The sequence below is a fragment of the Aedes albopictus genome, unplaced genomic scaffold (genome assembly GCF_035046485.1).
Source record: "Aedes albopictus strain Foshan unplaced genomic scaffold, AalbF5 HiC_scaffold_61, whole genome shotgun sequence".
In the NCBI taxonomy this organism is placed as follows: domain Eukaryota; kingdom Metazoa; phylum Arthropoda; class Insecta; order Diptera; family Culicidae; genus Aedes; species Aedes albopictus.
Genome location: NW_026917432.1, coordinates 10,012 through 36,321, shown reverse-complemented (window position 1 = coordinate 36,321; position 26,310 = coordinate 10,012). Strand labels below are relative to the sequence as shown.

Genomic DNA, 26,310 nt, shown 5'->3' with positions numbered 1-26,310 from the left:
TTTATATTTAAAACTAGCTGTACCCGACAAACTTTGTCTTGCCTACTGCGTTTTTTGACGTTTCAAGTCCCTAGTCAAGCCCAAGTCCCCGTTCAAAATGTATAAAAACCCGATTTGCAAAAACTCTCTTTTTGCCCATGTTTTTTGCCTCATAAACCTTCCTTGGGTGAAAACTAACAGAAAAAAACCTAGACTACCCAAATCGGACCATCCGTTCGCAAGTTATGCGCGGTCCCACGTATGCCACTGCATTTTTATATATATAGATTAACATTATTTATTTTTGTCTATGTTTAGTCTCCCAAAAGCATGTGAATTTCAAAAGATATGTCAAGCATTTTTTTGATTCTAGATTCTACCTGTTTCGTTTAATTATGGATATCATTTAGCAAGGTTAGTTGCATATTAAAAGTGAAAAGAAAGAAACCTGTTATTTTAACAACTTCATGATGCTTATTCGTGAACTACAATTGTTCACCTACTGTTTTGCCCTTGTAAATGAACATAAAAGAAAATTACATTAATTACGATACAGCAAAATATTCATACTGTTTTTATACTTTTTTCTTTGAAACAGATCTGCTGTTGATTACATTTTTATGGGCAGTACGCAGATCGCATGAAATTACTAGGCCTATATTCATGCGTGGAAAATTTAGGCAAGGAATCGATCAAGAAGATTTTTCTTGACCCCAGTATGAGAAGAAACAAATCAAATGGGGCTTACTGTGTTGAGTTCCTTGACCATTCCGGTCAAGGAAAAATCATGGACTGAACGGAAATTACTTGAGCGATTCCATTTGAGGTCCATACCTAGAATTAGTCAAAACCAAATGCACGCAAAAATTGTTTTTCATAAATTCTGTTACGGAAAAAAAATATTGAGAAAATATGTTAAAAGATATTGAAAATTATCCTATTTTATGACTTGATTTTACAATGATTTTCACAAAGATGTTCGATGAGTAGAGTTATTTTAAGATTGTTTACCATTGCATATATCAATTGACAAAGAACGTCTCCATCGAGTACTTTGAAATAATGTGGCTTGCGATCTTTTATATTACGTACTTGTTTGTCACAGCTCCAGAGATACTGCTGAATTTACCTTTAGAAAAAGACAAACAAGAATTCAATAATATTCAGGCTGTCTAATAAGAAAGCTAGCCACTTGGGCACACGATGTCATTGACAAACAGTTGTACACACATAGTTGTTCGAAACTTTCCGAATACTGCTAGGCGAATATGTACGTTGCCGAAAATGATAAGACTCGGCGATAAAGCCCCCGTGGTATCAATTTTATTCGTGCAAAAAAGGGGTAAGTAAACTATGCCCGAAAAAATATTAGTTTGAGTGAAGATAACGACCACACATGCTGGTGTCTTACCTGTGAAGTATACGGTTATCGCACCCCGATTTTATCGGGTAATTTGCTGCTTTGTATCCAACGTTTTTTTTTTGATAGTTATACAACGAATTTTGGCACACGCATGGCTTGGTCGGTTGCTGCGTAGGATGGTGATGTCACTGCACTCTTGCAACACTATTCACGACTGTTTCAAGCAGTAAACATCCGTCAAAATAACAACTTGATTCCTTTTGGTATTCCATGTTGTTGCACTTTGGAAGGTGTTTTGCATACCTTATCTCACCGATAAACTGATCTGCATGGTTCCAACGGTCTGCAGCCTGATTTTGGGTAAATTATGCACACACAAAACTGCAACAATCGTATCACTCTCGTATTAGCGCGGAATCAATTGCACTGTAAAATTATTAACACAGTCAGTTTGAGTCACTTAGAAATGCAAAAAATGAGGTATTACGGATGCCATTTTTTCTCCTTCATGCATCGACTCTCCTGACGATGCCGACACACAGAGCACAAACTAAATATTGTAACCAGTGGTACGAAAATGCGAAAAATAGAGCATGTACTGCAGTAATAAAAAAGGATAGAAAACTTCCACCACAGTCAAGACGAAAAAATCGTTTTTACTTTTTCACATTTTGCGAATGGTGTAGTTGCCTTTTTTAATGTATATAGTTTTTTCGCGTTCGCCGTCTACTCTTGGGGGTAATATCACATATATAAACAGCTCTGATGATTCTCTTTGCCGAAATTTGGTGAGAGAGGCGAGCTAATTACTTCAATTTTTTTCCGTTCCTCGGCGGTCTTATCAATTTTTGCGCGTTCACTTAGGTTTGCGCAATTCCTAGGTTCCTAGACTCGGGAGCGCACTTTTTGAATTTTTGAATGTGATGTGATTGCACTTGTCGGTTACCGTGATCACTTCCAAAACAAATAATCATCCAACGAAAATTTCACATTTCACGACTATTCGCGGTTCGATGATTTGCCTGATAAGTGTTTGATAAGATGATTTGATCCTTTCCTTGTGAGTATTATTTGGCATTTGAGATGTTCTTACGGGGAAACTGTAGCCATAGAACTAAAAACTTAACGAACTAAGACCGCGGATGTAATTGCGTGTATGTTCAGTTTGGCGGTTAGAAATCTTTTGCTGATTTGCTACACCAATTTTTTCTCTATTGGAAAAACGAAAATTGTACATAATAATGTGTTGTTTTTCCTTATGTATATACATTATTACTAATATCGCTGTGTGCTTTATATACGCGCAAGGCTCGGTTTTCCCAAGTACCGACCGGAGAGCAGCATCCGCGAGCGAGGAGTGGTACACCACCAGCCAGCATCAGCGGCAGCCAGCAGCTACATAAAAAATCTACTTCTTTTCCTTTCCGCTTTCCCGATGTTTTCCCAAACCATCAACATCCGACCTTACACCATCACTAATACAAATCCACCCAGTTTTTCTACATCGAAAAATAAAAATAAAAATACGAACATAGCGAGAAAAAAAGTCACACAGATATACAGCATTCGGCTTGTGCCTGTGCGAATAAATGGAGTGGATTCCAAATAGCAAATACGGCCGCCACCAGCCAGCAGCACCGCACCGCGAGCGGAGAAGAGCCGTGACGTGTCGTCGTCGGGCTAGTGCGGGTGGTGTGTGATGATTCTATATGTATCAAAAATTATATTTTTTCGGATCTTTCATCACTAAACAGCCACGAATACATCTCAGATGTCGCGGCGCGGCGCGGCAGTATCGCCGTCTGCATCTCGCGCGTATTCGCGGCAAGGATAACGGATTAGGGGAATGCGATATACTGAATCGTTTCATCAGTTACGACTCATAACAAAATTCGGTTCAAGTTGTCCCATGTTCTGTGAGAATCGCCCTACTAACATAGGACAACTATGCTGCACATGGTAGTGCTGCTTTCACTCTCTACCCTATCATGGTAAAATGATGAGCACGAGGATGTTCATTGAGGTCAATTATGGGCAGCCGTTCGTTCATGCCCACGTAATCCGGGTCCGTTAGAGTCGCGGGGACTGAGAACAGAGTCAGTACCAGATTCTCTCGGGGGGAAGAGGAATTGACGAAAGTTGGGCCTGGGAATCGAACCCATGATCATGCGCTTATGAAAAGAACATGCGAAAAATCTCCGTTTGGAAATCTCTAATTTTACACAGCGCATCGGGAATAAGTATGTTTATGAAAGATCAATCAAATATATCGTTTATTGTTCAGGGTGTTCCGGGTCATTTGGCAAAATACCTCCTCTCTCCTCTTCTTGGCGTAATGTCCTCACTGGGACAAAGCCTGCTTCTCAGCTTAGTGTTCTATGAGCACTTTTTTAACTGAGAGTTTCCTCTGCCAATGACCATTTTGCATGTGTATATCGTGTGGCAGGCACGAAGATTACGAAAAGATCCTGGACTGACTGGGAATCGAACCCGTCACCCTCAGCATGGTCATGCTGAATACCCGTGCGTTTACCGCCTCGGCTATATGGACCCTCCATTTAGCTGAATACTTACTTGCATTCACTCCTGTGCGCTCACGGTGGTGCAGATCTGTGCAGATTTCCAACGTGGAGGATCTCCATCGTTGGAAATTGCACGCAATCGCCTTGAATTGTATTCAGGTCAAATCTTTTATGTTTTTGTGGAGGCTGGGTTGCCATAAGCCTTCGAGCCTGTCTTTGCTGCGATTTCCTGCAGCGTTTCAGTTCACTGTCCTATTTTCGCTTTTGCGGAATCGGCTATTGGTAACAACAACGGAGAGTTCAGTGTTGGAGATTCAGTTTTGAGGTCACCATGCAAGTGTTGTATACTGCAAGCATCTTTCGATGAAAATCTGTGGCCATTGAGTGGTTCATAATATTGAAAACTTTCAACTTTATCCACCGATTGCCCTGCTACCGTAAAGCTGAAAGAGTTGGCTATATTTACACCCAATGATTTAGTCTTGCTGACGTTGATGGTATGACCTGCCACCGAAGACCAACGAGCCAGAGAAAATAGGTAGAGAAGCGAAGAGTGAACAGCCGCCTGAACGGCAACACTTTTTCTGTTTTGATTTCATCGCTCGGATGTTGGCAACTGCCGCAAAGCAGATTAATCCACATATCGAAGGTAGAACCTAACTCACATATCGCATCTGAAAATTATTTATACTGTTGTTTTATTAACTAGGAATTATCAAACTGGTGTTCCAAAATAAAACAATTATCATTATTTCAAGAAATCAATGTTGTTTACACCATCATTCATGATATTTAGAAACTTTGATGAAAATAATTTTGAAATGAGAGCAATACTTATCTTTACTTATGCGGCAATGGTCAAGGTTTGTTCATTTTTTTTCTTTTTGTGGAGTTTACGTTACCGTCGAATCTTATATATTACGATTGTTGATTATTTTCGGTGAAAACACACACTAAAACTCGATAATACATAACGTTTCACCTACTCAACTTCAGCCATCATCAGATCTGTAAAAAATTTTATGCAATTCTGTATCATAATTTATATTTTATACAACTCATTATGGTATCATAATGGCCAATTTTTCCGAACTGGTTCATTATGCAACTGAAATGAGTTGCATAATGAAAAATAGTTGAGAAATATTCATAATGCGACTCATTTGAGTTGCATTATGAACATAATGCAACTCAAATGGGTTGCATTATGAAAAAATCATTGCATAAAATTTTGTATGGAACTCGTTGCAAAACTCGATTTTTTCAGCACTCGTAGTATTTATCCAACTCGGCAAGCCTCGTTGGATAAATGTACGACTCGTGCTGAAAAATCAACTTCTTGCAACTCATTACATAAATAACTATATTGTGGTTTCATTATAGTATTTTTACAAACATTTTTCACATTCACAATTTTCTTTGATACCCACATTTTATGCATCAATCGATCACCATCAGTGTGGTTGCAATACTAACCACCCTTTCGCTGCTATATGATGTGTTCTGCTGTTTCGTGTTGATCGTTTTCGGGGTCGGTCGTTTGTTGTTGGTGTGTGCGTGTGGTTCGGCTCCGAAGTTTGCACACTAAGCCGTTGCAAGCCGAGTCGATTCCTCCACATTCGCGCTGCATGTTCACTGTTCGTGCTTCGCCTATCAGCTCGATGTGGAAGGCCTCGACAATGAATTGTTACGGGGCCTAGTGGTTAAGGCTATGGATCGCCAATCCGGAGACGGCGGGTTCGATTCCCGTTCTAGTCGGCAAAATTTTCTCGACTCCCTGGGCATTGTACTTGCCTCACAATATATGTACAAATTCATGCAATGGCAGGCAAAGAAAGCCCTTCAATTAATAACTGTGGAAGTGCTCAAAGAACACTAAGTTGAAGTGTGGCAGGCCAAGTCTCAGTGGGGACGTAGAGCCGTAAAGAAGAAGATGTTTTGTAACAATACAATTTATTGCATTTGTATTGAACTTTTTTATCCAGGTAACCATAGTATCAATCTGTTTAAAAATATATTAAGAAATAATTCCAAAAAATAAAGAAGAAAACACAATTTTGTTTCAAAAACTGCCGAGTGAAATCAGATTTTGTATCGATATTATGAAATAACATAATAAGATTCAATTATCTTTTCGTATCTTATCGCTTCGAAAAACCTCATACCGCATACCCTTATAACGAAACCCACCGTTCAAGGAGACGGGTGGCGGTTCGTGGCTGATTCGATGCGAGTTAATCTTGCTTCTATTGTAGGGCGATGCGGTTCGCTCTACCTACCGATAGAGACTGACCGTGCAACCCCCTTCGTGGAATCGTTGTTGACACTTGTTATGCACATTCGCAACACTCCATGCAGCTCCTTCGGAATAATTGTTTCGCAATGGTCAATAGGAGAGGGGCTGGGTAGTAAGTTATAGATAGTCATTACTACCCATTTGGATTCGATTTTTTCTCATTCTTCATCAGCTACCATTACTTTCTAAAACAATGATCATGCCATTCTGTATGGGGTGGCTAGTAACGGAAGTATTAGTGCCTTGTACATTAGAGACGCTATTATTTCTAACACCGCCTACACGCGAAAACCGAGTCCTGCGAAACTTCCTCAGCTCGCGGATTTTTTATGGTCGGTTATATGTGCTTTGAATGTATAGAAAAGCTTTTCCCTCGTTTCCCCATATCATAACTCTTACCTACATTTTAATATTTTTCAAACATAAAAAAACAACCCCTGCATTATTCGCAATTTTACATTTGATCGTATACATACTCTTTAGCGAGCGCTCTTTTCTTCCCGCAAAAAAAAACTAGAGCGATAGAACATTACAGCAACAGCGCTACTTTTTTCCTCTGTGTTCGTAAATTCATATTATTGTTAATATTTAGTAACTATACACATAATTTTCACGAAACCCCCGCGCGACCCACACCGGAGCCGAGCGTGGTGGCGGCGGAGGTCCTTTTTTATTTTATGCTTCTATTTGCGCGCGCTCCCTCTCTCTCGCTCTCGTCCTAGCTATAGGGCAGCAGCATCATCCCACTATTTAAAATTGTATCACCCTTGCTTACCAGCGCGCTTTTCATCCTATTACACTGTTTTCCCTTTTGAAATTGAATAGCGAGCGGCTGCTGAAGCGAGGAAAAAAGACACTTTTACACGTATAGGGTGCGGATGGTAATTGCTGCACTTGAGAAGGGTTCAGCCGAGGGATGCTGGGCAGAAGCACGTGGACGTATGGTACGGTTAGATTATTGGAGGTGAGTCGAACTAGTGGTAATGTTGGAAATTTTATCTGTGACAAGTTAGCAGAACATTTTTTGAATTATACATTAAAAGGTTATGCTTATGGACTCAATATTTTGCGGGCAACCAAAATAAACGTCACGTTGTAAAACAGAATTTATCATATGGAATTTCAAATTCTCTTGAGAGTCACAGCAAATAAAAATAATTATAAAGAAATCAAAAATCGTTTAAGTAATCCGACAATTTCCCTGAATAATTCATTGAAAAAGTGAAAAATGGTGAAATGAAAAGAATCATTCAACATTGAATGAAAAAAAGAAGGAAACAAGAAGAAACCCATATGAATATTTCAACTAATAAACAAGTTTTCCATACATATTTTGAAAATATCCATACCCGGTTAGAAAATTCACTTATTATTTGTTAAGCCGAACAGAACAATCGCCCATTTCGGCACCAACATTTCAAAAGGGCGTAACTGCATTTTGAAACAAACCACTCTTTAAGATCTGTGGGTCATATTTAAAGTTTCCCACGAAATTCACAAACATTACTAGACAGAGAAACTGCTCTTCTTTCCTATACTGGCGGTGATTTGCATGGCGGCATTGAAATACGATCCACAGATGTGAAAGAGGGGTTTGTTTCAAAATGCAGTTACGCCCTTTTGAAATGTTGGTGCCGATATAGCCACAGCTGTGAAGCCATGGGTATTCGGCACGAACATGATGAGGGTTGGAACATTACGCCAAGAAGAAGACGGCGTCCAGAAAGGAGCTTCTTGACGATCAAACGTTAGATGATTGAAAGGTGGAAGCAGAAAAAATATAAACGCACGAGTATTCAGCAATACCATGCTGTGGGCAACGGGTTCGATTCTTGTCATTCTTGAGCATAGAGTATCATCGTACCTGCCACACGATATACAAATGCAAATGGATTATGTGGGAAAAGCAAACTTTCATTTATCAAATGTGGCAGTGCTCATAGAAGACTTAGGGAAGCTGAGACGAGAAGCTGGGCAGGCTCTGCGTAAGCTACGCCAGAAAGAAAAAGAAATAGCACTTGGGTGGCGTGGAAAACATACCAAGAAAGGAGGAAAAGACTACGTCAGTACAGCAGACGACGGGGATCGTCATCCAGCAGCCTAAACACAACAAAGCTGCTCATAACGATGATACCACATCGAAACTCTTCAAGATGTGCCCAGCAGATATGTGGATCATTTGTCTAAACCGGTCAATAGTTAGTATTTGCAAACCATACAATTACCGATGGAGTTGACGGAAGGAAAAACCGAATAGAACCTACAAAGTGCTACACTAAAAGCGATTGAATTCGTGTGAATTAATCCAACTGGCTTCGTTGACGGCCGGTTTACGATGCAGCAGATCTTCACCGCACGGTAAATTCTTCAGAAAGGCCGCGACTACCAGGTTCCAATTTAAGAACGTTTTTTCCAGACTGTTCAAAGCAACGATGGACATTGTGCAACACTGCGTCAAATATTCGGGTGAATTACCATTTCATTCGAATCTCACCTGATGGTACTTGATAGTAGGCATGTTTCATCTGGGAAGTAGTGTTACGATATGCTGGATACTATCATGGTGGTGAAGGAACTCATCTATCTGGGAAGTGGAAAGTGGAACTCGTTGTTATTGGGTACCAGAAGAAACAACGGTCAAAACGATTTCTTTCCGCACCAATTGTTTCTTGAGAGGAGAGAAAGCACTGATGGTATTTATGTACAAAACACTAATCAAACCGGCGGATGTTTACAGATATGGAACCTGGTCCATGCTAGAAGAGGATTTGGTCCTGGACTTAACGGCACTCTTAAAGTATTGCTAAGAATGATCTCTTACGGAGGACGGTGTGTGGTGGTGTAGGTTGAACCACAAGTTTACTGCACTCGGTGATCCTTGCATCCTGTGGTAGCCAGAGTAGGAAGGATACGATAAGATGTAGAGAGCGGGCTTGAAAAAAAAAAAATGGGTTTGGTTTTGTGCTTTTCAAGATTAAAAAAATAGACTCTCCAAGGTTGGTTAAACATATTGAAATTTCAAAGTGGCGCAAGCAACTTGAGTTTGGAATTTCAAAAGAAAATATTAATTTTTCTTTAATTTTCGTATTTTTATCGTATTTCATTTTTTTCTTATTTCAAGTACGTTTCTTTTCGAAATTTATTTTCTGTAATGTTTTATAACTTTTTTGGTGTTCGTGTTGTTCTAAGATTGAAAATTTTTCATTTTTTTTACTAGTTACATCATTTAGTCATTTACTTTCTAGAGGCGCATCAAGTAATGAAAACGTCATCAATAAAAGCAAAACATTTTCTCAACCCGAATCGCACAATTGAAATTATTGTAATGTCACTCAGCCGGTAATTACGAACTTTACCCTATTTACTTCCAGCCCCGCTATATACATCATTTTAATGATCATCGTGAAAAATCGTCGCATGAAATGCAGAAGATGAGTTTTTTCTGCGATAGTGCGTAAGGTGGTTCACGAATACATCTAAATGATATTATCCTCTATGGCAGGCAGCAGCGCGGCAGTGCTCAACGCGGGCAAGTGCCTATAGAAAAAAAAGGGCGCCACTGCCTGTGGAATGAGGGGAGAACCTTACTGCTGTTTTGCCGCCAGCAGCCTCACGTGTATAAAGTGTACACTAAAACAGGGACCTTCAACCTGTGCCAGATGGAGACTATCTCCAGTGGCTGTATTCAGACACTTGACAATGATGCATTTGGAAGGCTAGGATAGGAGTTGTGACAATGGCTCAAATATTGCTAAACTTCGGTGGTAAAACATATGGATATTCCTTTGGCACACAGAGAAAACAAAGATTTGGAAGTGGTATGGGTAAATGTGAATTTGAAACAATTTTGGAATGTGAATGTGGCTTTTCACAAAAACGAGTTCAACTTTATTTGGAACAATTTGAGATAAATATGCAACACACAACTTCATTTTATTATTACAAAAATGCTGAAATTTAATTTCCGGTGAAATTTTGAAAAGTTTGAAAATAAGAAATATAATTGAAATGTTTCATACTTTTTAAAATATGGGCCTCTAATTTGTACAATTATGCAATTTCATTTGAAATTTCGGTAGTGAAATGCTTGAAAAGATGGTAACGAATAAAATTTAGAAATCCGGGAAACACCGCATTGATTGAGTGAGTATGGTATACTAATTCGAAGCGATGAATTTTACGCTCCGTGAAAAGCAGTGCTTGGAAACCCATGGTCTAAAGACAGCATCATCGGTGGCAAAGGCAGTTAGGGTGGTATTGAGTGGATGGTCGGCCGTCGACGTCGTCGTCGTCGAGGGGGTGGATTTGGGTGGATTGAAAAGGCATCTCCTGGTGTCGTCGTCGTTGCTGCCACTGCCACCGTAGTCGTCGCCGCCGGTCGTCGTCATCCTTATCGTCATCGTGTACTTTTGGGTCGGCTAACGGCAGGAATGGGCGATGTAAAGCATGTGGAAAATAAAAACCACACTTTTCGCTTCCCGTGATTTCGCATCATCCACTTGTTAGCGCACGCGATATTCATTTCGTCCTTTCCACGATTTTTTTTCAATTTGGTGCGGAATAGCGAAATAAAATCTAAAATAAACTAGAAGCTCCCTTCGCCGTGCTGTACATAAGCAGATAATAATATCCCCGGCGCCCCATACTATGGCAACTACTTTTTTACTTGTATTTTTATTATATTTTCTACTACCTTGGATGGCTGTAAAAATCTAAGATATATAATTTCAACTTGTTTTAAGGCTTTCAGCGTAATTCAAGCAATGTGTATGTGTACTTTTATGTACAGTCGTCAGTTTTTTTATCCTCCTCTCGTGCTGGCGTTCTTTTTTCGCTGATTAGATGTAGAGCGCCTGGATAGAAATACTGCATTGTAATTTTAATATTTTTGTAACGCTTCCAATTTTAAAAGTTATTACATGTTTTGGAGTTCCGCAGTAAAAGCGGGCGCTGCTTTTAGACGGCTGCCAAGAAAATAACCGTAATGCAGTGGTATAGCGCTAGGATAACAAGGCGTGACCGACAGCATCTTAGTTTTTATATCAGCTAGAATTTTGGCGTTAAATGCAGGGCCGCTGGAGTGAGTAGTAAGAGGATGGTGTGTGGCACATTACTGCGATGCGATAGTTACAAGTACTGCAGCAGCTAAAGATGGGTAACAGAAATCAATAAGGCTCCTTCGGCATGTTTCTGTACATACAATAATGCTATTAGCGATGAAGACAAGTTTTAGCGCAAAACGATGTTCCAGAATGATTTTAATTTCGTCAACAGTCGTTTCGTTTAGCAGCCAAGTTTTAAATCAGTGTAGTTTCGGTTTTCTATGGAAAAATGTAGTATTGCTTATCTACAATTCTCTCAATGCCTAGAACTTACAAATACAATAGGGGTATTCACCAAACACATTAAATAACTGCGTAGACCATGATTATCTGATTATTGAAATGTTTCATGGAATTGCGAATGAAATAATCAAAGATTGCCTTGGTGATTACGACGTTTAATCAGTTTAAAGTGAAACGGACGCCGTGTTTTTTTTTTCTTATCTTGCCTCTCTTTCTAACAATTTGCCTCGCGATTTTGAAGATGGTAATCTCTAGTTCGAGCTGAAAAACAATCAGCATATGCACTGTAAGTGAGCATACACAATGATAGGTTTTTGTCCCAAAATATGAAGTAGAAACTGAGATCACCATCTTAGTAGCAACAGAGCATACATACATACATTTATTTGTTCAACATCACATTTAAGACAAGACATAATCAACAATAGTACGCCACAATACTCGGTTTGTGGCTGCCGTTCTCCATCCTCGGTCGCGCCCAATGCTCGCCATCAGGTCACGCTCCACCTGGTCATCCCATCGTGCTCTCTGCGTTCCACGCCTTCTTGTGCCAACCGGATCAGTTGCAAATACCAGCTTTGCAGGCTTGTTGTCCGGCGTTCTTGCAACATGCCCTGCCCACCGTATCCTTCCGGCTTTGGCCACCTTCTGGATGCTGGGTTCGCCGTAAAGTGCAGCGAGCTCATGGTTCATTCTTCTCCGCCACACACCGTTCTCCTGCACACCGCCGAAGATTGTCCTTAGCACGCGTCGCTCGAAAACTCTGAGTGCTTGCAGGTCCTCCTCGAGCATGGTCCATGTCTCGTGCCCGTAGAGGACCACCGATCGTATTAGCGTTTTGCACATGGTGCATTTGGTGCGTGTCGAATCTTTTTCGACCGTAGTTTCTTCTTGAGCCCGTAGTAGGCCCGACTTCCGCTGATGATGCGCCTCCGAATTTCATGGCTCACGTTGTTGTCAGCCGTCAGTAAGGATCCGAGGTGGACGAATTCCTCCACCACCTCGAAAGTATCCCCGTCTATCGCAACAATACTGCCCAGACGGATCCGGTCGTGTTCGGTTCCGCCTACCAGCATGTCCTTTGTTTTTGAGGCATTCGCCACCAGTCCGACCTTTGCTGCTTCGCGTTTCAGGCGGGTGTACAGCTCTGCCACCGTTCCAAATGTTCTGGCAATAATGTCCATGTCGTCCGCAAAGCACACAAATTGACCGGATTTTATGAAAATCGTTCCCCGGCTGTTGAGCCCGGCTCGTCGCACCATACCTTCCAGGGCGATGTTGAAAAGTAGGCATGAGAGTCCATCACCTTGTCGCAGTCCCCGGCAAGATTCGAATGGACTGGATAGTTCACCCGAAACCCTTACGCAGTTTTGCACACCGTCCATCGTTGCTTTAATCAGTCTAGTCAGCTTCCCAGGAAAGCCGTTTCATGGACGAGATTCTCCATAGCTCTGCGCGGTCAATACTGTCGTATGCCGCTTCGAAGTCGATGAACAGGTGATGCGTTTGGAACTGGTATTTACGGCATTTCTGGAGGATTTGCCGTACGGTGAAGATCTGGTCCGTTGTCGACCGGCCGTCAATGAAACTTGATAACTTCCCACGAACTCATTCGTTTTAGGTGACAGACGACGGAAGGTGATCTGGGATAGCACTTTGTAGGCAGCATTCAAAATAGTGATCGCCCTGAAGTTCTCACATTCTAAATGGTTCCCTTACTTGTGTATGGGGCAGATTTCCCCTTCCTTCCACTCCTCCGGTAGCTGTTCGGTTTCCCAGATCCTGACTATCAGCCGATGCAGACAGGTGGACAACTTTTCTGGGCCCATTCAGCTGCGATACTATCCTCACCAGCTGCTTTTTGGTTTCGAGCTGCGCGTAAAATGCGTCCTTGTCATCATCAGTGCTTCCGGAGTGTGGGCTGTGCACGTTTATTATGCTGAAGTTTTGAAGAATCGGCCCTTGATCCTCGACCTGCCTCTTTCGTCGATCGGCCACCAACCGATCACGTGCCTCTGCATATCACCCATCACAATGAATGCTGTTCCCAGCTCGCGTGTGTTGCCGCAGCTCTGGTAGATGGTATGATTACCTCTAAACGTTCGCACCATGGATCCTGTCCAACACACCTCCTGTAGCGCTACGATGCCGAACCCGCGGTCCTTCAGTAGATCGGCGAGTATGCGGGTGCTCCCAATGAAGTTGAGAGATCGGCAGTTCCACGTACCGAGTTTCCAGTCTTTTTTGTTCGCTGGGGTCGATGCCGTTGGTCTCGGTTCGTATTATTCTGTTGCTGATTTTCCGTTACAATGGTTTTTTACGGCTGGCTCGTAGGGCCTGACACCAACCCCCTACTTTCCGGAGGACTATAGTGCACAGTTGAGCTTAGAGTCCTTCCCTGGCACTCGGACGTACATCAGCCGCCCCTAACATGGGGATCAGACGCTGTTGTGAGCCGCTCCTCCTGGAGAACAGACGCTCAGGTTTGCCGAAGCAATCCCCCCCTTCCCTGTCAGCCTACGACCAAAGCTCCCACCGGGGTTGGTTATCCGATCTTCCCTAAGGTTGCTCATAGTTTCCGGCCGGTACCGCGAGGAGGTAGGGATAGGAGTTGCTGGGCAGAAGCTAGTGGATCACAATGGGATCTGAATTGTGCAGCAAACCCAGCCTTTACCGTGCCCGAGCAACAGAGCAATGGCGGGTGTTTTCGCGACCGTCCCGTTGGCCCTTAATCGGCTTACACTGTTTAGTGAATCCCATAAATGTTTTAAACATCACATATTTTTGTATTACTGAATTTAACTTGATTTAGTTATTAGTCAATTGGTGAAATGAGACTTCAATAGTCGTGCTGTTGTATTTTGTACAATACGTTGAATGAACTTGCTTGTTGTACACATCATCAGCGCGGTGCTGGCGATGGTGACTAATCGCTCGACCAACGGAAGTTAAAGAAGCACCATTTCGAATACAGTACACATGAAAATTTGTTGCAGTTTCCATACAATGTGTCTGGACTCAATTCCCGGTAAGGTTCAGAAAATATGTGTTGGGTGTATATTGCTTCTGCAAGCCTGAGTGTCAGTTCTTCAGGTCAAAAGTAGCTTAGCTCTGCGCCAAGATCCTCCGGAAAGTAGGGGGTTCATTATGCGAGCCGGCCGTTAAAAACGGCAAATAAGTCAACAACGAACCGCGACAAATGGAACGCACTCATGTGAACAAGAAGGACTTGCAATTGGAAGTTCTGTACGTAGAGCTGTCGATATGTCTAGACCAACATGTGAAAATGGCGGAACAACCATTGCACGCCTCAGCTTCTTCCGTCTCTACTAGTCGTATTTAAATATATTTAAGCAAACTTATCCCGTGCCGTTCCCAAGAAACACGGAAGTTCTATCAGAAGCTCAACGCATCTCGCAACGGCTTCGTGCCGCGAGCTGAAATATGTAGGGATAAAGCCGGAGGCCTCTTGACGGACGGACGTGAGGTGATCGAAAGGTGGAAGTAGCACTTCGATCAGCACCTGAACGGCGTGGAGAACGTAGGCATGGGAGACAGTGCTTGAATTTGAGTGAATATGAATGGTTCGATCAGTCATCAGCGCCAACCATCACTACAAACGAACACGCACAGGGAGCAAAGAGAAACCGAACCAACCGCGACCACTATTCCTCATCGGTCGGTTGGCTGGTGAAGCATATTGACGAGAAACCATTATTTCTCGCTTGCTGCGGCGAGGCTGAAGGTGCGTTAATGATTCAGTGGATTTATTTTTTGCTCAAAACTTGTAAAAATAATCAATTTATCCATAAAAGAATGATGGACGTGACTATTGAAATCGATTTAATTTGAGTTTATGTCATTTGCACTGTAAAAACGACATAAAAATCAATTATATTCATTGCCGTATACACCGGCGAAGAGAGAGATTCAGAGAGCCGCACGGCGCTGAATCGTCGTCCCTCACTCTCACTCATATTTTTTATTGCTCCCGCTCCCACTTGCTTCTGAAGCATGTTAGCCAATGAAGGCATATTGCTACCGCTTTGGGTTGAAAAGCGCCGGTCAAAGAAGAGCAAATTTTGATTCGTCTGAGGTAAAACGCTTCAATTTTCAAGCGCTGATGGGAGACCACGGCAACGGAGGAAACAGCGACGCCAGTGTAGCGGAGGATGGAAATGAATCGCTGAGGGAAGTTAAGGATGCCATTCACCAGCTCAAAACCAACAAAGCATCTGGTAAGGATAGTATCGCAGCTGAGCTCATCAAGATGGGCCCAGAAAAGTTGGCCACCTGTCTGCATCGGCTGATATTCAGGATCTGGGAAACCGAACAGCTACCGGAGGAGTGGAAGACCATTTGGAATGTGAGAACTTCAGGGCGATCACTATTTTAAATGCTGCCTACAAAGTGCTATCCCAGATCATCTTCAGTCGTCTGTCACCTAAAACGAATGAGTTCGTGGGAAGTTATCAAGCCGGCTTCATCGACGGCCGGTTAACATCGGACCAGATCTTCACCGTACGGCAAATCCTCCAGAAATGCCGTGAATACCAGGTCCCAACGCATCACTTGTTCATCGACTTCAAAGCGGCATACGACACTATTGACCGCGCAGAGCGGACGAAAACGGCTTTCCTGGGAAGATGACTACACTGCAAAATTTGTTTGCTGTTATTCAGCAAACTTTGTTGATTGTTGTTGTGCTGATTTCATTCAGCAATACTAATTTACTGAGAATCAGCATTTATTTTTCAACTTGCTGAACCATCCAGCAATTTTGGCAGTTGATCAGCAATGTAGTGCTGATATTCAGTAAAAAAAAATGCTGAAATTCAGCAATTAATTTTGCTGATTTTTTTGTGCTGGAAGCATTTAAAAAAATTTGGTGTGTAGACTGATTAAAGCAACGATGGACGGTGTGCAAAACTGCGTAAGGGTTTCGGGTGAACTATCCAGTTCATTCGAATCTCGCCGGGGACTGAGACAAGGTGATGGACTCTCATGCCTACTCTTCAACATCGGTCTGGAAGGTGTGATGCGGCGAGCCGGGCTCAACAGCCGGGAAACGATTTTCACAAAATCCGGTCAAAGCACACAAGCGGACTACATGGACATTATTACCAGAACATTTGGAACGGTTACAGAGCTGTACACCCGCCTGAAATGCGAAGCAGCAAAGGTCGGACTAGTGGTGAATGCCTCAAAAACAAAGGACATGCTGGTAGGCGGAACCGAACACGACCGGATCCGTTTGGGTAGTAATGTTACGATAGACGAGGATACTTTCGAGATGGTGGAGGAACTTGCCTACCTCGGAGCCGTGAAATTCGGAGGCGCTTCATCAGCGGAAGTCGGGCCTACTACGGGCTTCAGAAGAAACACTTTATTGGTTGGGGCAAAACGCACCCATAGAAAACAAGCTGTTATAATATCTATGGGCGCTTTGTAAGCAATCCCGAATGAAATAGAGCTATTATTCATCTTGAAACCTTAGAAAATGTGCATTTGCATGCATTTTCTCTAAGAAGGGAAGATATTTATAAACTCGACGGTACATCTTGCCCCAATGTTGTGGTTTACCCCTTTGTTTGAGTGCATCCTGCCCTATTGTTGTAGTGCATTATACCCCAAGCAAGGGTACATACTGCTCCGCCTAAACATACGTAGCCGTATTATTAGTTTACAAAAAACGTTATAATTTTGTTAAAACCTGAACTAGGGTACCGATGGGTATTATCGGCAGGTTTGTTCTCTTCGTCATGGGGGGTTATGGACCAAATTACCTAAAATTTAGACATATAACTCAGCTTGGTTGGGAAGGATTTGAGGCCAACTCTGAGCTCAATCTGTTAAAAAAAACCCTATGACGAAGAGAACAAAACTGCCGAAATACGTAAGTTCCCCTATATTAACCTTCCAGGACGCGCGCCATCAAGAAACTGAAACTGCACCGCGCTCGCGCTGTATTCGAAGAGCGAGGTTTTTTTGGTAGTGTTGTACTTTTTACAACAGCGCGCGCGCTGGAGGGTTAAGGCTGACAATCAAACCCGTCTCAAAATGATTTTTACTTTTTATATCAAATATGTACAACAATTTTGAAAGCTTCCGATAATCCTTTTATACATGATAAACTTGTGATGATAATGATAAGAGAAGAGAATTATCGGACAAAAGAGGCACAAAACAAGCAACAAAGAAGGCGCGCCGATTACTCTTTGTCTCAACTGCTAGGGTAGCTTGGGTATTGCGGAGATTCCACCTGTTTAGACTGCTGCGCGAAAATTAGTTGCGTGGATTTTTCTTGCGTGGGCCCACAGATATAAAACCAGACCGCGTCCTGGAGAATATTTTACGCTGTGTTGTTAGGTACACATTTGGTGATAGTTTTGCATTGTAAACAAACATTTTTAACGCACCTACGCTGAAAATGAGCGTAATCATTTATTTGCGTCGGATTCTATAAATCTTCACAACGGGCAATAGCTTTGGGAAGCGGATGAACAATTTAGCGAAACAAGAAGGCTTTTACTACGACACATAATTTCAGTAGGCATTACGCTGAGCAACATGTTTTCTAGCGAAAGAATCATCCTGGAAGTGTTGAACTTTCGTAGTAAATTTGGACCACCTGACTTTATTCATGGACCGCCAAGTGAGTATATATCAGCCCACCTCATTAAATTCAATTACACTATGAAATGTAGGCGATAGTTCAGCGATATGCATAAATGGTAAAATTAACTTTGTACCTGCTAGGGTAATTCATGTATTTTGGACAGGCTGAAGACAACGTTGGAAAAATCATCCCCTAGCTTCCTTAGAAAGCGATTGCTTATTTCGCAAAGCTCCTAAAACGCTTATAACATGACTGTACTTTGCGTTCCGGGTGACAAAAACCTTAACGAAAGCATTTTAAGCTGAGAAAATCACAATTTTCAATCGCCTGTTAGAATTGCTTTTTGGACACCGAATATATGTTTTGGACACCCCCAGGTATATATAATTTGGACAGGGCAATTATCTCAATGTTTAGCCATGAATACTTGTATATTATGGAAGTAGCATAAATTAACAAATATTTTCTTACGAATAATCAAATTTCTCCGCTTAACAGGCATCTATTTTGATAACTATTACAGTTTTAGTTAAAATAGAGAAAATATCGCCAGACCCACAGAATACGCCTCCAAGTATGCAATTGTACAGCATCCGGATGCATCCCCATGTAGTTCGTTAGATGACCAAAATATATTTACAGTAGAAAACTTGTAATGTATTTTGGACACCACTTATTTTAAGCGTTCTAGATGAATGTTAAGAGATCTGCTGCCTAATGCTTCTTTATTGAACATTTTTCATTGCACTAAGGGCCGATTTCTTCACCTCGGCTTAACTCGTAAGCCAGGCTTACCCATATAGTTAAACCTGGCTTAACGCCTAAGCCAGGGTGAAGAAATCAGCCCTAAGGCTTTTAAATTTCTTACAGTTATTAATTCAACGATTTTGAGGCGAATATTGTATGACTGTGAAGTGTAGTGTAAGTGTATCTTGCATACCTGTGCATTTATAAAAGACACGGACAACGTCTTCAGCTTCGGGCTGTACAGACTGTTTAAACTTAACACTAGACAAAGGACGAATATGCACCAGTGGAAACGGGGAAGAAACTATTCTTACGAAAAGTTTCAACGCCCGGAGCGGGAATCGAACCCTCACCCCATAGCATGGTGCGATTATGAGCTTGGTGACCCTAACCGCACGACTACGAGGCTACGGGGTTTTAGTGAAATAATTTACACTTTCGATAATTTTGAATTCAATTCTTAATTGTTAAGCGTATTTTCACCGTTAGTCATCAGAATAGGGTCTACTTGATCCAATAATCGATATTGAGAAGTAGGCTCAGTGTACCAGTTATGGCTATAGTACCTCAAATTCGCCATAGTTGATTTTCAACTTTTAACGATGCAAATCAACAAGAAAAATATGTGAACAATAGATCACGTTCATAAAAGATGATTGCACTCATTCAAATTTCACATTTTGCTCAAATTAGGCTGATACAAATTTTATTTTGACTTTTTGTCTCCCCCCCTTCAAAAATTTTTGGCTGGATTTTGCATTTTGAGGGGGCAGATAAAAAAATATTTATCAAAATTTCGGGTCTTGCTCAAAATTCTTTAACAAATCCGATGAGTTTTTAATATTTTTCAAATTAAATGCTTTATTATTTTTATACCCCCCCTCGACCAGTCAAAGAATGGTGGGACAAAAAGTAAAATAAACATTTGTAACGGCCTTATGATAGAAATAAATCATTTTCCTTAAAATTTCGGCTTCCTTGCACCCTATTTCGCCATAGTGTACCAGTTATGGCAAATCCCATAAGGAATGCATGTAAATAGTGCGAAGTGGAACCGAAATTAAAAGGTATGTCCATAACTGGTACAGGGTTCCTATCATTGGCACACGCCGTAATAAATAGTAAAAGTGGGTTTGGCTCAGATTTTATATTTTTCCTGTAAAGTATGAAAACAAATCTATCATTTGACATATCGACGACATTCGCCGGTCTTCTTCTTATTTTTGTAGAAGTAGTTTTCCTTAGGTAGTGCGATAACTGGTACAGGCACCCTATACACTTTTATAAGCTCTCCGGAACAAGACATACAACGCCGTGCCTGTCCAAATTACATACATGTCCAAATTATATGTTTTACCCTACACTGAGCTCAATCTCGATGTAGTATTTTAGTTTTTTTCTGTATTAACGAGATTTTTAGCCCTAGGCTAGGCAAGTGTTCTAATCATCACACCAGGTCCGCTCCGTAGTATTCTAGTGCACTGGTAGCAATTGAGTGTCTAAACAGAACACTACCTGTGAATAAACGAACGATTTCGGTGCAAGTTTACACATTTACATTACACTCGGTGGTAAAGCGGTGCAAAAAAACAAATTCGACATTAGTCAAATTTTAGATTGCCATCAGTGATGGTAATACTCTCATCATGAAGCACTTTCACGAGTGTGAAAAACCAACAAATGGTTTACTCACAGTTCCGAGAGTAAACCGTGTGTGAGTTTAATCACACCCGCTTTCTTCATGAGTATGAAGCAAAACAAAAACAAAAACACTCATGAGTTTTATTCGCAAAGAACAAAACATTTATTCGAATATTCATTACATGTGCGATACAGCCACGGTAACAAAAGTTTGAAAGTGTCTATGAAGTTCGCCTAACACGCAGTTTCGGAAAATATTGAATTTATTACAGAAATTTTTGACTAATTGGCTGTAAAACATGTAAACTTATCATTCAATAACCCTCTAACCAGATGATGGTCATTTTCTACTAACTGTTTCAAGTTTAAAGCATTAATTTTAGCATATAAAGATGACCCTTACGCCGATCAATTTCACCCCACTGATCAATTTCACCCGAAATCACGGTATGTATACTGGGGTGTTCTAGAACAAATTTCATGAAAAAACCATTTTTCAAGGTTTTTTCGGATTACGAATGTAATTACAAATATTTTCTTTACTTTTATTGGCATAAGTTGTTCGGAAAACTTGTAACAAACAAGTATACACACTTAAATTAAATCGCCGACCTCAGCAAACGGATTGCCGAGAATCCAACAGCCGAGAATCCTGTAATAATTTTCACTGAATCTCGGTAAAAGTTTTACCGAGATGTCGTTAAAACTTTACCGAGATCTCGGTAATCCAACTTTTTACCGAGATCTCGGCAAAGTTCACCGAGACTCGGTAATGGTTTACCGAAATCTTGGTAATTTTTTTACCGAGAATCAGTAAATATTTTACCGAGATATGAGCTGTTGGATTCTCGGTAAACCGTTTACCAAGATCAATTTCTGAATTTAAGTGTGTATCTTTCTATTTCTGCCGAAAGGATTAATTTTTAACAAGTTTTAGTGCAGCTATATTTTTTTAAAGTTCGAAAATAGTCGGAAAACACAAAATTGCATTGATACATCTCTTAATTTCAATGAATTTAGCTAAAATTTTGACCAATTACTTCTTTTTGGATGCCAATCAAAATATGGGGGTGGGCTTGAGAATCAGAGAACATTTTTAAAAACTGGACCGGCCTAATGTGCATCGAAAAAGCTTTGTTTCGGATTGATTTACACAACTTACCCCAACCCGTCGAGCACAGTTGACTTCTTGTAAAGTTATGATACTCAACGAATTTTTTCCAAAATTTTTGGCAAGTCTAAAAAATATTTGAACATTCGTTCAAAAGGGACATCCATAACCACATCACGCTAAATAAAAAGTATTTCTCTACTAGTGCGCATTTGCATGGTTTAAACTAACTCTTACCCTTTTCTTCTCATAAACGTTGTTGCGCACTTTCCAAATGGTTTCTGACGTGTCACGTTATATATGTAATGAATGATTACATACCGATTACTGATGATTATTGTGTATTGTGTTATTATTAGAAACCAAATCTTAAACTTACATATTTTACTTCGTTGAGACTGAGGTTTTAAACGGAATTTACTGCAAGAGAAATGAAATGGGAAAAAATATATTATTACTTTACTACACATTAAAAAAAAAGTGCCGTATTCAGCTGTTCCATTTTCGGTAAAAGTTCGGATTACCGAATGTTCAGCAGATTATTACCGAAGTTCGGCGAAAAATTACCGAACGTTCGGTAAAAAATGACTGAGCTTCGGTAAAACTGTACTGAGCTTTGATAATCCGAACTTTTACCGAAAATAGAACAGCCGAACAAGTGACTCTAAAATAAGTGTGTACGTTTTATGTAACAGTTTATAACGCACGCAAGAGTGTAATATGCACGCACGTTAGTTTATAATGCACTGTACTGGCCGGGGTCACACATTTCATAAGTTCCAATCTTCTGATGATACAGGTGCTATCTATCAGCCTGCTAGTGCTACTCAGCGTGCCTATAATTCCACTGCGGCAGCAATGTTAAGATGTGAATGATTTATGGCATTGGAATTATTGTGCCCTAGCCGGCCCCCTCTCGAGAAGAGGAAACGATCCCACCATCGGCCGTCTACCCGTCCCTAGCATCTAATCGCGAGGAAACTCGCGTAAAAAGTAGTTTCGCAGGTTTATGTACAGATGCCGATTTTTCCAAAAGCCGCATTTTGAATGTGTATTGCCAAGTGCTTAGATGATGGAAAAAGAGGAAACTCCACCACCCCGGTGTTCACCCGGTAAGTTTTTTTTTTTGCTTTTCCACAAACACTCAGGACCATCGGTTATGTATTGGCGGTCGCGTACAAACACAACGATATTGCCACCCTTACGAGAAGTAAGCAGCATTTTCGTCTTCTTTTACAACGTCGCGATTTCGCGTGTTCACACAGAGAAAGGAAGCACATCTGATTGGGAGTCGAAGGACGAACGCTGAGGACGAGAGTAAGAGAGCGAAAGAGCACGCGGATTCTCATAGCGGCATCCAACAAGCAGGCACTGACTATACTAGGAACAGCATCCAAACCAGGCATCGCATCGGCAGAAACTTGAGCTCTGCCAGTTAAAGAAGGATGAGGAGATCATACACAGAGAGTAAATTTAAGAAGGCAAATGTAAAGCTAGAGAAGACGTCGACGACGGCGATGCGACGGGCGGAATTGAAAACAACAATAAAATAAAATATTACACTAAAATGAAATAATAGTGGGTGATTTTAGGGGGTGGGATGAGTACCCCATACTCTTTTACAACGTGGAACGAAAATTGCGCAGAACAAAACTTTTTCGTGGAGCGGCAAAAGAAAAAAGAAGATTAGTTCAGCAGTAAAAATTTCATTGGCTCATAAAACATCAATATTTCAGGGATTTTTGAACATGGGAAGCTATGCGGCTCGACGGAGAACGCTTCGGGTGTTCCACAAACTCGGTATGAGTTAACATTTTGTATCGACGGTTACAGATTGTAACTTACAATCGTAAGTAATGCTTACAATTAAATGAAGCTTGATACATTTTGTGATTATTTTGTCATATCATATCAATGTTTATAAAGCCTACATTCCTGGACATCATCTCAAAAATTCTCGATAAGAATGTTATTTGCAAACCACCGATACTGAACGAGAAGTTGATATGTAAAATTCAGAATGCACCGTTTTTGAAATGGTAGGTTTCACGATCAAAGTTAAATAACTAAAAATGTTGATTTTAGGTATGGTATGCCTTTGATGAAGTTAATGTGATAGCGCTCATCTAAAAGTGAGACAAAGAATTTTTATTTTTGAAAAATCAAAATTAGAGGCTAAGTTTCTTCAGAAAAGTTGCAGATAATTTCGTTACAAAAAACTGCCAAAAACACCAATGCTCTATACTGCCGTTCTACGCATAGTTGTCCCATGTATATAGGGATTCTCATACAACATGGGACAATTATGCGTAGAACGGCAGTATATATGTACTCAAAATGTTGGAATTTGAGACATTTTTTATGAAAAACCCCTCAAAATTATTTTTCTTGAGTATAACTTTTTGTATTGTATTTTTTTTATTTTTCATGTCTTGTACATACCTAGTTGCGAAATGCAAAAAAAACAAAACCATTCAAAATAAATATTAAAAAATACCGTAGCTTTTTTATTTCAGAAATTTGTTGTATATTTCGAACTTCCGATGTCTTATAAAATGTTTACCAATTTTGAAATTTCGTAGTTCAATAATAAAATAAAATGCATGATTCTCAGGACTAATTCGGTAAATTTGTTTAACGTTTTCTTTACCTTCATTGAGGATCTCGTTCGTCATCCATTGGCTATTATTAAGCACTGGTTTAAAAAAAAAATGAAATGAGAACTCAAAACCCGAGCAAAGGCGGATAACTAAGTGATATCACTTTGATAATAAACTGTGTTATCGGTGTTATCATTTTGTTATTTTGTTGGTCGGTAAAACTGCTGTAAATGATAACTAAATGATAACATAACCTGTTATCAATCAGCTGTATTTTTCAGGTTGATAGCTAAATGTAATATTGAATAAAATAACGTATAACACAATTAGTTATTAACTTGGACTCAATGATAACTTAACTTCTTATCATATTGGTATTCTTGGAGTAAATTTGAGTTATCAATTTTGTTATTAAGAGGCGAATGAACCCCTCTGGTTTAAAACCTCTATAATAAACGGGAAAAAAATAATTGTTATGTTGGCTCTTACTTCAACCTAAATGATAACAAACTCAATTATCAAACGAATGATAACCAGGTAACAGAACTCGTTATCATTTTGTTATCCGCCTTTGCTCGGGAAGTCTTTTTGAATTCTATTGGTGATTTGATGTTGCATGAAGAAGAAGAAAAACGATGGTGTTTTGAAAAAGCCCTCTCCCTACAACACAGGGGACTTCCTTGATTTCCTTGTTGGGGCTTCGTCGCCACGAGCCCCTGGGTCTCCCTCTCCTGCGATGTCCTACCAAATTCCAATTCAACGCTTGCTTGCTTGCGTCTCTGCCCTTTCGTAGTGTGTGGCCGACGCCCCAACTTCATCTGCGTTCTGGAATTTCTGTTGATATCGGTTTCTGATGGCATCTTCGATGGAGCTCAGTATTCGAGATCCAGCTGTAAGGCCTCTAGGTCCGAATTATAAACCGCAGACATCGGTTGATGAAAACCTGTAGCTTTTGTGGGGTTTCGGCTGACACGCATCACGTTTCGCTGGCGTTAAGCAGCACAGATTTGCCCTTGGAATATATTTCGTAAACTCGCAAAAGCAGCCCTAACCTTCTTCATCCGTGCTCCTATGTCGATCTTGGTACCGCCATCTGACGTGACCTGGCTACCAAGATATTGAATATTTTCGACCTTCTCCACTGCTTGCCCAGCTACTGTGAAGTTAGAGGGGTTGTCCGTGATGACATGCAACGAGTTGGTCTTGCTGACGTTGTTGGTTAGACCCGCCGTAGAGGAGTGTTTGTTGCCAGGTCGTTGAGCTAACTCTGCATGTCAGAGCGTCGTTCGGCTAGTAGAGCAACATCATCAGCCAAATCGAAGTCGTTCAGATGCTCCATATCTAGTGCTGGGCTGCCAAAGTAGCCCTCGATTCGGTGCACGTTCAATTCCTCTCGCCATGATCTTGCGATCACGATGAGAAACAGTAGCGATGATAGTATGTATCCTTGCCACAAACCAGTGACTAGCCGGATAGGGTCGTACAAAGCTCCGTTATGAAGGACTCTGTATATGAAAGCCTCGAACTGCGCTTTCATGAGGTTGACGATTTTATCCGGAACTTCCTTTGCGGCTCAAGGCGTCCTACAGATTTTCTATCAAAAGCTTTTTCGTTGTCGATGAAAACCAAATACCTGCTCGTGTATGATACGGAGCGTGAAAATATGGTCCACACAAGATCTTCCGGTACGCAATCCTGCCTGCTGCCACCGCAGAGTCACGCCTATCTTCTCCTGTATCCGATTTAGGATAAACTTGCACAGAATTTTGAGAACATGATGTCACGCCAGTTGTCTCACACAGTCAGATCCCCCTTTGGTTCGAACTTTTGCCCCAATGGTGGGGCAAGAGTTCGAATAAGATACACGCATACAAAAAGTGTTGTAACTTAAAATTGAAAAGACATTTGGCGTAACTTTGTTCAGCAAAGCTTTGACTCATGGATGGTAGAATCGCCAAATGGTATTCATTTATTTATACCTGCTTTAGTTTTTTGAAAAATATTGAATTTTCAACTAGGGTCGAACTTTTGCCCCACCTTACTCTACAGTTTTTGTTTTGTTTTCTTAGAGTACTGATATTGGCCAT

At 40.9% G+C, this 26,310-nt stretch overlaps 1 protein-coding gene across 10 annotated transcripts in view; it reads right to left on the bottom strand.

Annotated features, from left to right (window-relative positions):
• LOC109416850 (broad-complex core protein isoforms 1/2/3/4/5) overlaps positions 1–22,026 on the bottom strand; it is an 84,849-nt gene extending 62,823 nt beyond the window's left edge. For 3 of the 10 annotated variants that reach the window (XR_009995897.1, XM_029872803.2, XM_029872804.2), the window contains exon 1: positions 1,391–3,641. The gene's annotated coding sequence lies outside the window, so the exon portion shown is untranslated. Of the gene's footprint in view, positions 1–1,390; positions 3,650–22,002 lie in introns of those variants that run through there. The other 7 variants (XM_029872806.2, XM_029872807.2, XM_029872809.2 and 4 more) reach the window with 5 other exon arrangements.
• Positions 22,027–26,310: the final 4,284 nt, after the last annotated feature.